Source organism: Etheostoma spectabile, chromosome 18 (assembly GCF_008692095.1).
Source record: "Etheostoma spectabile isolate EspeVRDwgs_2016 chromosome 18, UIUC_Espe_1.0, whole genome shotgun sequence".
Classification (NCBI taxonomy): domain Eukaryota; kingdom Metazoa; phylum Chordata; class Actinopteri; order Perciformes; family Percidae; genus Etheostoma; species Etheostoma spectabile.
Genome location: NC_045750.1, coordinates 20,803,492 through 20,815,421, shown reverse-complemented (window position 1 = coordinate 20,815,421; position 11,930 = coordinate 20,803,492). Strand labels below are relative to the sequence as shown.

The window sequence follows — 11,930 nt, the reverse complement described above, 5'->3', positions numbered from 1 at the left end:
CTATCCCATCAGTGGTACAGTTCTGGCACACATCACTGCTGTACATCAGATGTTAAATTGGCCGTCTCTCGGTACAAGCCACTAGGGTTTATCCATCAAACACTATGTTAAAATGACTGGATATCTCTTTTATTACACAAAATTAAACAAAACAAATCATAGCTTAGAGAACACAGAGTACAGCAAAAACTGATCTTGTGAAAGCTAAATGAAGCTGTAATTGGGATAGAGTAATATGCACTTTAAAGAAAGATGTGCTGTATATACAGTATGTGCTGTTGGTTTTAGTACTCCTTCTGTCAGTGCATGGATTTAAAATTAATCAATCAAGTGTTTTCATATTCAAGCTTAAGTTGCTGCAAAATAAAAAGCTACATCTAACTCCCAATTTGGAGGTTATCTCGCCTTAAGTGGCAATGATGAATGATGGAGTCACAAACTCAGCAGGCGGGAGAAATTATGAGATAGGCCACTGCACTGGAGCACACAGGGGCTAAAGGATGTATTGTTCTTGGTTTTTCTAAACCCACTTACTGAAAAAACATTGTAAGCCTTTTAACTGCTACTCCTTTTATTTTCCTCCTCAAAGTGACAATTTGTGATGAACGTTTTAATTTATGATTCAATGGTATTGTAGCCTGGTGGTCTCACATTTATATGCATACAGAAATCAAAAACATACTAGTATTTCTCTCACACAAACATTAATCTCCCAGCTCTGGCAATCATCAGCCCCTGAGGCCTTTAGTGGGTGTTGTGCAGCCTTGGCCCCCCTTGGCAGTGGGCCACCTCTTGGCAATCAATGCTCAATTTACTCACTCATCCACACCCCTCACATTGATCTGTGTCGCCCTGGACATCCTGCATGCAGGCAGCAACTCAACAGTGCTTTTCCATCTTGTCTGGAGCACAGATGGCCTACATGGGCCCAGGAGAAAGGACTGGGTGTTCCAGGTCTTTAGTAGTCGGAGCAAGGGATATCAGGGGAGGATACTGGGCAGTGCGAGGCCACTGGCAGCGTTTAGCCAGATGGACTAAATGATAATGTTCCATAATGGTCTGCACTTGGATTGATGAGTGGGTGTCTGGGTTAGTAAGATGGGTGGGTGAATAGTTGGCTCCATAGACCAGTGCATGGATAGATGGATGGAAATAGGTATCAGGTATCACACCAATAAAGGTCGGGATTAGGTGCGGCAAGTCTACATCCAGTGTAACATTCTGAACATATCGTGATGAGGGTCTACAAGTTAGAAGGGATTAGCAACCGCGCCAAAGGTTGAATGGGTGTTAATTGTTATGATTATATTATAACATATAATTATATGCATATGTGATTATATTATTGGTGATTTGATTAACAGCAAATGTGTTGGAGGAAATTGCTCCAAGGACAACACCACCGACCGAGGCAAGTCCATCATTACTACAAAAAAGGCCTTGTAGGAAATTAGCAGCGCACTACTTAGCGTGCAGCCATTGGTCACACTGTTCTCCGCCTGCTTTGGGCATTCCTGAAGCTGTTGGGTGGGGGGGAGTCAATACGGGGCCAACAGCAACCTTTTTAAACCACCAGGTTAATGGGGTCATGGAGATGAATGCACACAAGCTCATTACTAATTTGACACGTGTATACATTACAAGAAATGGCCTTAAATTTAAGGGCACACAATTTCCCATTCCAGGAACATAATCCATAACATTTCCCATGTCCATCTTTACATTAGCTCTTCTTCCCCAATTACCCTCAACGCAGACTGCTGTTCCGCAAGAAGAAATACCAGCTCATCAGGGATTAAACAGTTCAGTCTTCTAGGGGTACCCTCCAAATCACAGTTACCTTCTCCTGTTACAAAGTCTTTCCACAACGGGAACAAAAACAACCTAATATGACACAGCCGATTCTGCGAATCATAGACGTATCATTGATCTGACTTACTGGTGAGTTTGTTGGATTCCATAAACCCTTGAAAATAATGAGCTGCTTCAAACACAGACAAAGGGATCACTGTGTTCTGCATAACGATGTGTATACAAGAGAAACTTTGGGTACCTTGAATTATATTTGTTTGTGTCAAATGTGTTCTTTTTAATATTCTTATTTCATTTTTGAAGTGCGTGGGACGCCTACGACGACGAGCACAAAGAAGCAGATTCAATATTAGCAGAGGCACAGTTGAGTCTCTGGGCAAACTAAGTTTCAAATGAGGTCACTTCCTTCCCTTTGGATTCCATCAAAGTTTATTGATGTCTTTAATAACTATTTCCTTTCTATTGGGTAGTAATGGACACCATGGTTCTGAGGTGGTGCTTGTGGTGGCATGAGAAACAGAGCGGCGAATAGGACGGGGAGACAGATGGGGAGAGGGCGAGACAGACAGAGATTGAGAGGGAGAAAGTGGAAGAGATCCCAAGAGTTCAGTCATGCTAATCCCTTTGGCCGAGAGCTGTGAGTCAATTATTCTTCATTTGTCTTTTATCTTGCCATTGCTGTCTGGGAATGGAGCTTCTCCAAGGCCTGTCAGGCACTTATTGATGCTGTCTGGCCTGAAGGGTTCACACAATCCTGAAGACGGGACCCGAGACGTGCAGGGTCCAAGGGGGTAATTGTGTCAGGAATTGGGGTTGGTTGCTGAATAGGTGCCTTGTATTGGGTTGTAAAAAAATGATGAGATGATGCTATACCTTAGAAATGAAATGGAATAAAGGGTGCTTGGCAGTGTGCAGTGTTGATAATGCTGGAATTTATGGGAGTCAGCTCTGTCTTTTGCAGTGATGGGAATAACAACGTTACTAACGGTGTTACATTTTTTCAGTAACGAGTGATCTAATTGACTATCCTTCTCATCCTAATAACGCCATTACAGAAAAATGCGGAGCATTACTATAATTGAAGCTGTTTTTTTATCAGACCAACTAGGTCTCTGAGCCAAGAGGCAAAGACTATTTTTTAACTGTTATCCCTTGGTTAGTGGGCAATGCACGAGACAAGCGCATAAATGCTGATGATTGGCTGAGGTTGAGTAAAATTTCATGGTAAGCCAATCAGAGGTAGAGTTGGGCGGGTGTTCGAAAGCACGCATAGTCGGACACACAACAAACAACACAAGCGAGTCAGTCAATGAGAACAGATATGGCGTTATGAAATCAAGGAGAGGGGGGGTAACTTTTCCTGCAAAAGATTTCCCACCATGGTCAGACAGCACAGGGGGAGACACTTTGTTTCTCTCACTATGACTATAGAGTGGCTACTCGCTCCGAAGATAATCACACTCACACAGATAGAGAGACTGTGTAACAAACTCCCCCCCCCACACACACACACACACTTCCTAACTCGACGCACACACCAGCGCACAAGTATAAACATCAGGCCACTTATGTTATTTGCACTACAAAGAGTGTATACATATGTCATTTATTTTTTGCTGTAGTGCTTAACAAGCTCAATTTAATTTTGCCCAGTTGTGGCCTGTTAATGGGCAATAAATATCAAAAGTTTCAAGAAATCTATTGTGTTATTTGTATTGAGCCACTATTTATGGCATTTGGTTGGAGGCTAGACTCACTTTGTCCCACAGCAACATTAAAATAGTTTAGGTGTGTGTACATTGTTTCTGTTAATAATGTATTGTATTAAGTGTCCATTTACACTTACATTTTACATTTCCACCTAGAGATTGGCATGGTTTTATTTCAGTTCGCTTAATAGCTGGTTTGATTTGCATTGGGTGATAATGTGCTGTATTTTAAATGTAAAAGTGATAATCTTATGAAAAGTTCCCCACGCCTATCTCTATGTACAGTATGGTGAAGGGTATGTGATGATGACATAGGGGTGTGTATACTAGTGCATTTACGTATTTTAGGGAAGAACATTTATTTATTTACAATATATTATTCAATCACAAAGAAAATTTGTGTCCTTAAAAGGTTGGATTTTCCCAATTGTTTTGAATTAAGGCATTAAGATCAATTTCCAAAAGATGTTTTTAATCAACTTTAGCATGGGTGTGTAAACCTATGCAAACCACTGTAACTGTCAGTTATACCAATAAGCTTAGCATACAAACTGAAAGCAGATCAACAGGAAACGGCTAGTCTGGCTCACTCCAACGACAAGTTGTTTTTCTGGGGGGCATTTTCATCCAACACTTTCTGTCTGTGAAGCAAACGAGAAGCTGTGGGGCTAATTTGTTAGCGCCGGAGTGAGCCAGGCGAGCTGTTTCACTCTGCTTCCAGTTTTTGAGATAAGCTAAGCTAATTGTCTCCTGACTCCAGCTCCCTATTTAGCGTATCTGAACCAATGCACACGGCTTATCGTCCAAAGGTAGGAAGCAAATCATAGCAAAATAAATTCCAGATTCATTGTCTCAACCCAGACGTGACTTGTATCTTTCACTTTTTTAGCAGATTCTTTCTAATTTGGCATTCCATATTCAGTGAATTAGTACATTTCAGTTGCAGTCCTGATGATTCTTTTTTTCATATTTGCATTACAGCAAATCACAGTATCACTAGTATGATGTTGGCTGATGTAGATGTAGTTTTTGGATATAGATGCCCTCAGTGGCTTAGGGCCCGAATGACAAAAAGCGGTCACCCCGGCTTTGGGCTGATAGGAGGCTCTAAATGGTGCAGTGCTGGTTGGTTTCAAACCAGCCCTTTTTAACATTCACATGTTGCTACCTGCGCAACTAATAAAGGCCTTAACTAAACAGAATGTCAATAACAAACATGCTGATTTCCTCTAGGTCAACATGTCAGATCTATACTCTGCGCTGCATGTCCAATCAGTGGCGTTTCTGCTTTCATTTTTTCTAAAAATCCACTTGACAACTGTGGGGTAGAAATGCTAGTTAAAAGGGAAAATGACAACAACAGAGTGATGGAGAGAAAACGAGAGAGAGAGAGTGCGAGGGGTCCTGCTAAGAAATACTTCTTTGATGCTTCAGTACAACCTGACATGAAAAGTCCGGTCTTTCATCTCAAGGTCTTGAGAGAAATATAGATGAAAAGTCTTTGAAATCTTTGCAAGTCTTGATTGATGACAAAACAGTTGTCTTGCCTCTTTTGTTTTACAAGATAAAGAAAATGCACATTTATTTTTACTTCTTCTGCATTTCAAACTTATTATTCGTGAACGACAAAACTCTCCCATCATCTCTCAGTTGTCCCTGATACTTATGGAGGATATCGTTTACAGTGCATTTTGGGCAAGGTAATAAATAAGAATGCTGGCATACTGAATGTCTATTTGTGTCAGGGCTGTGAAGAGTCAGACTTTTTTCCTGAAAACAGAAGTGGTGTAGTGTTGTTCATTCTAGTGGTATACTGTGATGATCAGCTGTGTCTTGAGACTGAGATAAGTGAAATCATATTAAGGTACAAATGACAAATATAAAGGTGTAGTAAGCAATGTTAATCCAATATACTTTTTGTCAAATTCAACAAACATTCCCTTACAGTCACCTAGCTCTTTATTTTCTATGTGCGCTGAAAAGAAATTCGGTCTTAAAGGGTAATTTTGTTTCTTTTCACCTGGACCCCATTTTCCTATGTTTTTGTGTGTAAGTGACTGAAATTGGTCCAATATTAAACGTGAAGGCTGCAATTTAACTCCATAGGGCAAATGTGCATCATCAATTACATCCACTAAAAGTGCTGTTTTTTTTTTGCCAGGGAAAGGCTTAGATTATTTTTCTAAGAGTCTGCCAACATTATGGAAAGGATCCAGAGACTAGAGTTAGGCGGTATACAAATTTTGATACTGTCAAACCTCCTCCCTATTTTACCGCATATATATATACGGGATTACCATGACTAATTAAAAATTATAACGTAAGACTCACATGGCGTCTCCAGACTGTTGGTTTGTGCCTACACCGTTCAGAAACTGAATACCAAACACTATACTGAAACACCTCTCCCTTCTCCTTAGGTCGGAACCCCAAATGCTGCCAAACTGCAGAATTCACGATCTTCCAGGTCACTCTGTGCCATCCTTCCCCTTCTCTCTATCTCTCTCTCTCTCTCTCACTCTCTCTCTCTCTCCCATCCACACTGACACTGACAACCCCACACAAGCATTTTTAGTCCCCGCGGTATCCGTATTACCGTGTTACTGCCCAACCCTACCAGAGACAGTCGTTTTTAAAACCTCTTTAGGGCCTTTCTGTTTAAACAACACAGCTCTGAGGTTGCTAGCACTGAATTTATGCTGTCTTAGAAATCCTTTCCATAATGTTGTCAGACACCTAGAATAATAATCTGAGCCTGTCAATGGCAAGACGAGCACTTTTGTGAACGTAAATACAAGCTGCACAATTCTGTGTTTGTTTAGCAGTCAAGTTCATATATCAACTTTGTGCAGCATTGCTTATTGCACCTTTTAATTACTCCGACAATATTGCTCTAAATGTAAATTATTAGAAAAAAAGGTCTAGGTCACAGTCAAACTCAGAGGCCCTTCCTATATTGAAAGCCACCATGTACTGAACCACGCTTCATGAGGCAGCTAGGAACTAAGCCTTTGTTAAACCTCCAGGCCTGAGGTTTAGACTAACCAGCTTTACCTTACCTGCAGCAGTTGAGAAGCGAGACCCAAGAACTTTACCGGGTCTTGAGGAGCTGTAGCATTTATTCATGTACCAACTTAAACCTACAATGTACATTTATTAACACAACTTTACTGCTGCTGCTTTCCTGTCTGCTCCAACACCTGTGTGCTCTACACACAGCCACCGTCACTCTCTCACCCAACCACACACTCACTAAGCATACACTACGCACTGCTCTCAGTGGGGTGGGGTTGATGAAAGACAAGGAGAGTGTTCTGCAGCGTTTGTTCAGTTTGCTTGCACATTACTCGACCCCATATTTGGGAAAAGAAATAGCTGAAGGGAAAGTTCTATCACAAAACTATGTTGTTACGGATCCTTGCCCATTTTTGAATTGTAATAAGCAGGGTGCAATTTGAGAAAAAAAACAAAGGGGGGGATGTTTTTTGATCATGCATAACAAAACAAAACATGCTAGTATTAAATCCCCCTTCCAACCCAGTCAAACCAAAACACCAGTTTATGAACTTTGATATTCAATGGAAAATAATCTCAAAATGACATTGCACAACGTGGTGTGAACATAAAACACAGCACCATCAAGCCGGAAAGTACTTTCAACCAGGAAATGCTTGTTCGTTCCTCGGGAGTGTTTTAATCTAAACCACGATCGTCTCCTAAACTTAGTTAATTGTTTTGGGGCCTAAACTTAACTTTCATCGCCGCATCGTGCTAACGTTTTTGGGCTTAAATCAACTATCATGTTCCCTGAAAGGAGCACCATCTCGTGGTGCCTGTGGCCGGCTAACAGTCACCTATTGGAGGGCAAACAACTGCCATTGGTAGCGCGCGTCCCAGAGCTCTGTAGCGGCTAAACACAACCAGCAACTGCCGCTGGCACTATGTGTTCTCTTTACAGCGCTTTACTTAGTTTAAAATAGCCTACTTCTATTTTAGGTATATACTATATTGTCTATTTGTAAAGTAGCATTGATCAGTTTTTATAAAATTAAGAGGGGGAAATCCCAAGCATCCCTGCCGGAAATATGGCACTCTGGTTATAAGGAAATCCTGGAACTTTCTTAATGGGTATGCAGCACATACCTGCGTCTCACGTAGATTACACTATTAAAAAACAGCTTAAGATCATTTAAGTAAGTTACATTAAAATCAGTCTACTCACCAGAAGTCAACCTTAACATTGTTCAATTTTGCAAACCAAGGATCTTATTTGAAGTTGTGTTTCCGTCCACCTGGCGAATCTAAGTCCAAGATGTACTCTCTTTTAACTCTGTTTTTGGTCTCCACCAAATCCTGAGAAAAATGTCTTGCTCTTTAGCTGCTAAATGTTCCAACTCTGTCTGCTCTTTGTTAGGTGTTCAACAGGTGTGAACCAAAACAGTAAAGTTGCAGCCCAGTCTCATGGCAGTTTGTGAAATGGCCATGTTATTTGATCTACTGATCCATGTACAGGGACACGTTTTTTTTTTTTGTGGTGGGAAGCACAAATGTTAAACTAATGTAATTCAATAGGAAGCATCTTTGTGATGACATCACGATTACGGTAGTGAGTAATAGTGACAAGCGCATGGCGCTTCATTACCCTGTTGTTGCATCCCCCAGAGACCACAGATCGTGTCCTGGCGGCCGTTGTTCATTTTGTAGTGACCACTACGAATTAATAAGAAAAGCATGTCCCTGTTGACAAATTAATATATCAAACTAACATGACCATTTCACGAACTGCCGTGACACCGGGTTGAAAGTTGCGAGCGGACAGCTAAACGATGAGAAGAAAAGCTCTCTATAAGCTATATAAAAGTGAGGGGCAGGAGCTGCACATTCTAAAAATAATTTTCCGTTAATTCATCACTACAAGCGGCCCATTTCACTTAGTCACATTTTCACTCTGTCTTTTAATAGTAGTTATTATAAAAATATTGAATATACACACTTTAATGTGAAATCTAGTATGAGTAAAAAGTACAATATTTTCCTTTGAGATGTAGTGAAGTAGAGGTACTGTACAAAGTACTAAAAATGGAAATACTCAAGTAAATCAGTACAGATAACATAAGAGGGTTCAAATGAAAAGCTACAGCACCTGGATTTAAAAGTTACTAATGTTAAAAGTATGCTGTTAGTCTTTTTCATCCAGTCACTGCAGATTTATTTATAAAGTACATTAAGCAAACGTTAACAATGTCCCATGTTGCAATGCCAGTACTAAAAACATAAAAAACACACAGTATTCATCTTTTTCCAAAATACGTACTGTGCAGCTTCAAAGGCAGAGGAATAAATATAAAACTTATGATGTTTTGAGATGAATGGAAGAGGCTTCATGTCATCATGACCGATGTCAGTCTAAATGTGACTGTTGTTAGCCGTATTCTTAAAGTCCACAAACAGGGCTCTTAATGTAAAAGATAAGAAATAAAAAGATGTCTTTTAATGCACTAGGCTTCCACTACTCAACCCTTCAATTATTTGTTGGAACACGACAATAAAACAGGCCTATATTTTGAATTATGATCCATTGAGAAAAAGTGACTCATCCATCTTAACTGTATCTCAAACACTGTGATTACGTTTGAGAATACACATTACATCCATATGGTTAACAATGAGGGTGGGAAAATAAATCGATTCTTACATTCATTGCGATTCTGTCTTGAATGATTCGATGTTTGATTCTGATAAGTTAAAACACTTTTTTAAATGTGTTGATTTTTAAATAATACAATCTGATACAAATCAGAAAACATAGTGACTAAATGAGGATGGGATAATGAATTATTAGAATTTAGTCAAGAGTTCAGAAACAAACATACAAAACTTGCCAAAAGGAATATACAAATATATATATAAATATATATATAAATATACACATGATCATAGACATACATAAAATAATTAGGCAAAAAACACATAGGCTGTTGATCTACTTTATCACGTTAATCTGACCACCTCATGTTTCATGTTCTAAGAAGTCAATTCTTCTCCTTTAAACATGACTCTGATATGGAAGATGACTTTGTAAGAAGGTGACTTTCACAAGCATGTTTAATCACTCTGACATCTCTCCATTTAGTGCATGCATAGGTACTGAGCATGTGTGTGTAGTTCAGGCCTGTGTGTAATAAGTGTAAATTGTAATTTCCCCTTGTGGGATTAATAAAGTATACATTATTATACATTATACATTATTATTAAGGCTTAAGCATGGAATGACTACAAAAAAAAACCTCAGTAGACAAAACATTTCATTGTGACAAATACTGTACATGACAACATTTCACAAACTCAGACTTATATGTTTTTTCTTTTTCAAATCAAGCATGGAAATGTACATAAAAAAATTCTTGCATCGATAATTGGTTAAGAATCGAATCGTTGGTCTCTGAATTGGAATTGAAGCGATTCCCTCCCCTAGTAAACGATGAATTTTGTATTTCATTAGACACATGAATAGATATTCTTAAATGAGCTTCACTTAACAAATGTCAACATTTTCTACATTCAAGCATGTTTACACACACTGTACCGTAGAAATGTTGAAACTAGGTGATTTCCTCTATTCAATTGCCAGGCAGCTGACTGTGTGTTTTGTTATGATGTTCTTGAGAAAAATATATATATTTTTACCCTCCTCCATTATATTCCTCGATAAAGTATTGATTGCGTCCCCTCAAACAAAGCAGAGAGCTGGAAATGAGTATAGTCCCTCTGGGAGTCAGTTTTGAGGCAAACCTGTGTGCGTGTGTGGATTCTCTGTACAAAAATGACTAATTGGTGAAGAGGCGTAGCGCTCGGCCAATTATCAGGTGTGACTTATGAATTTCAGATTGCTTTATTTGCATATGAATTAGCTTCAGGCTTTTACCCCATGAAAGGCTCATAGCCTTTGTGTGTGTTGCAAGGCCGCCAGCGCTCCTGAATGTAACGTCTTCTGATTAATTGTGTTGGAGCTCGAAAACTTCAACAAGATCAGTCAGAAGTTTGCCCTAAATTTGAGTTGTATTGCACCACAACTTTCTATTTGACGTGATGCGCAATGAGCAAAGAAAAAATGAGCTTGCTATTTATATTCTGTTACACTCTTGTCGAAATAGCCTAAATAAACAGCACAATGGAAGACCAGCATACAGCACGCCAGACTTGCTGTTAGTGATAATGCTTATATAATTAGAAGTACATTTCCCATAATTCTGCTGCTTCCTGCCACATGGAGGATGCTACTAATTGTGCCCCCTCCCTCCATACCTGGCAGCCGTCCACATGTTTGTTTTGCATTTCGCTTAAGAGGATAAGCAGGTTGGAAGTGCTTTTTCGCACAAAGTGAACTGCTGTAAAGCCGGCTGCCAATCCTCTGGTCAGTAGTCTCATCTGATTACAGTAATTATACTAATATGAATGCAGTAAAGATTTATCGATGCCTAAATGGTAAATGCAGGTCAATGTTTTTGTCAATTAGCCGGACAATCAGTCAAGTGGTCAGTGGGACATTTATGTTTTAAATCAGATTTTTATCAAAAATGTTCCCGACTAAAAAAAAAGTGGAAACATACAGTACGAATATATATAATATATACGGATATGGACAGATAATGTGCTTTGAACAGACACAGAGATCATCTAAATGGTTACGTCAATCATCAATGTTTTTTACGGCCACTGTTTGACGCAATTTGTGGCAAACGTCACACCACTTTTTCTTGGAGTCATAAATCTGTCAATCAAAATACACAGTGGACGCCATACTTAATACTTTACTTAAAACAGTAAAATTCTCACCTTGGTTAGTTGCTCTCAACGGTGGATACTGATGCAAAAATCCGCCTTTAGTGTCTATATGCATGTCACTGAAACATACATTTTGTAACCCCGCCCACAATCTTTTCCAAAAAGCTGTGAATTCTCCCATTCTTGTGCCACACGCCAGTAAAATGTATGTCCCGACCCAGAGGGTCAAAAAGTGAAGCCAAGAGTCCTGAGCAAAGTGCGTCTAAATATGACGCCAAAGGGCTAGACGCGAGTCCCGAGAGCCTTAAATGTCCCATGACATGGTACTTTTTGAATGTGGTCCCCTAATACCATGTATGAAGTCTCTTTCCTGAAATTCAGCCTTGGTGCAGAATTACAGCCAGTAGAGCCAGTCCCACAATGAGCTTTCCTTAGTATGTGCCATTTCTGTGTCTTTTGCAATTGAGGAGGATGGGGGAGGGGGGGTATGGCTTCAACCAACTGCCATGCTTTGATTGTTTTCAAGCCATGATGTCTCTCTTTTTCTCATAGACGGGCCAAATTCTCTGGGCGGGCAAAGCAGAGAAAGGGGAGATTTCCTTGCCCCTTATGACCTCATAAGGA

The 11,930-nt window shown here is 39.7% G+C and overlaps 1 long non-coding RNA gene across 1 annotated transcript in view; it reads left to right on the top strand.

The window, feature by feature from the left end:
* Positions 1 to 4,230: 4,230 nt before the first annotated feature.
* Positions 4,231 to 11,930, top strand: part of LOC116706560 (uncharacterized) — a 9,256-nt gene continuing 1,556 nt past the window's right edge. The window contains exons 1-2 of the long non-coding RNA XR_004336272.1: positions 4,231 to 4,241; positions 9,692 to 9,697. This is a non-coding gene — a long non-coding RNA (uncharacterized LOC116706560). The remainder of the gene's footprint in view (positions 4,242 to 9,691; positions 9,698 to 11,930) is intronic.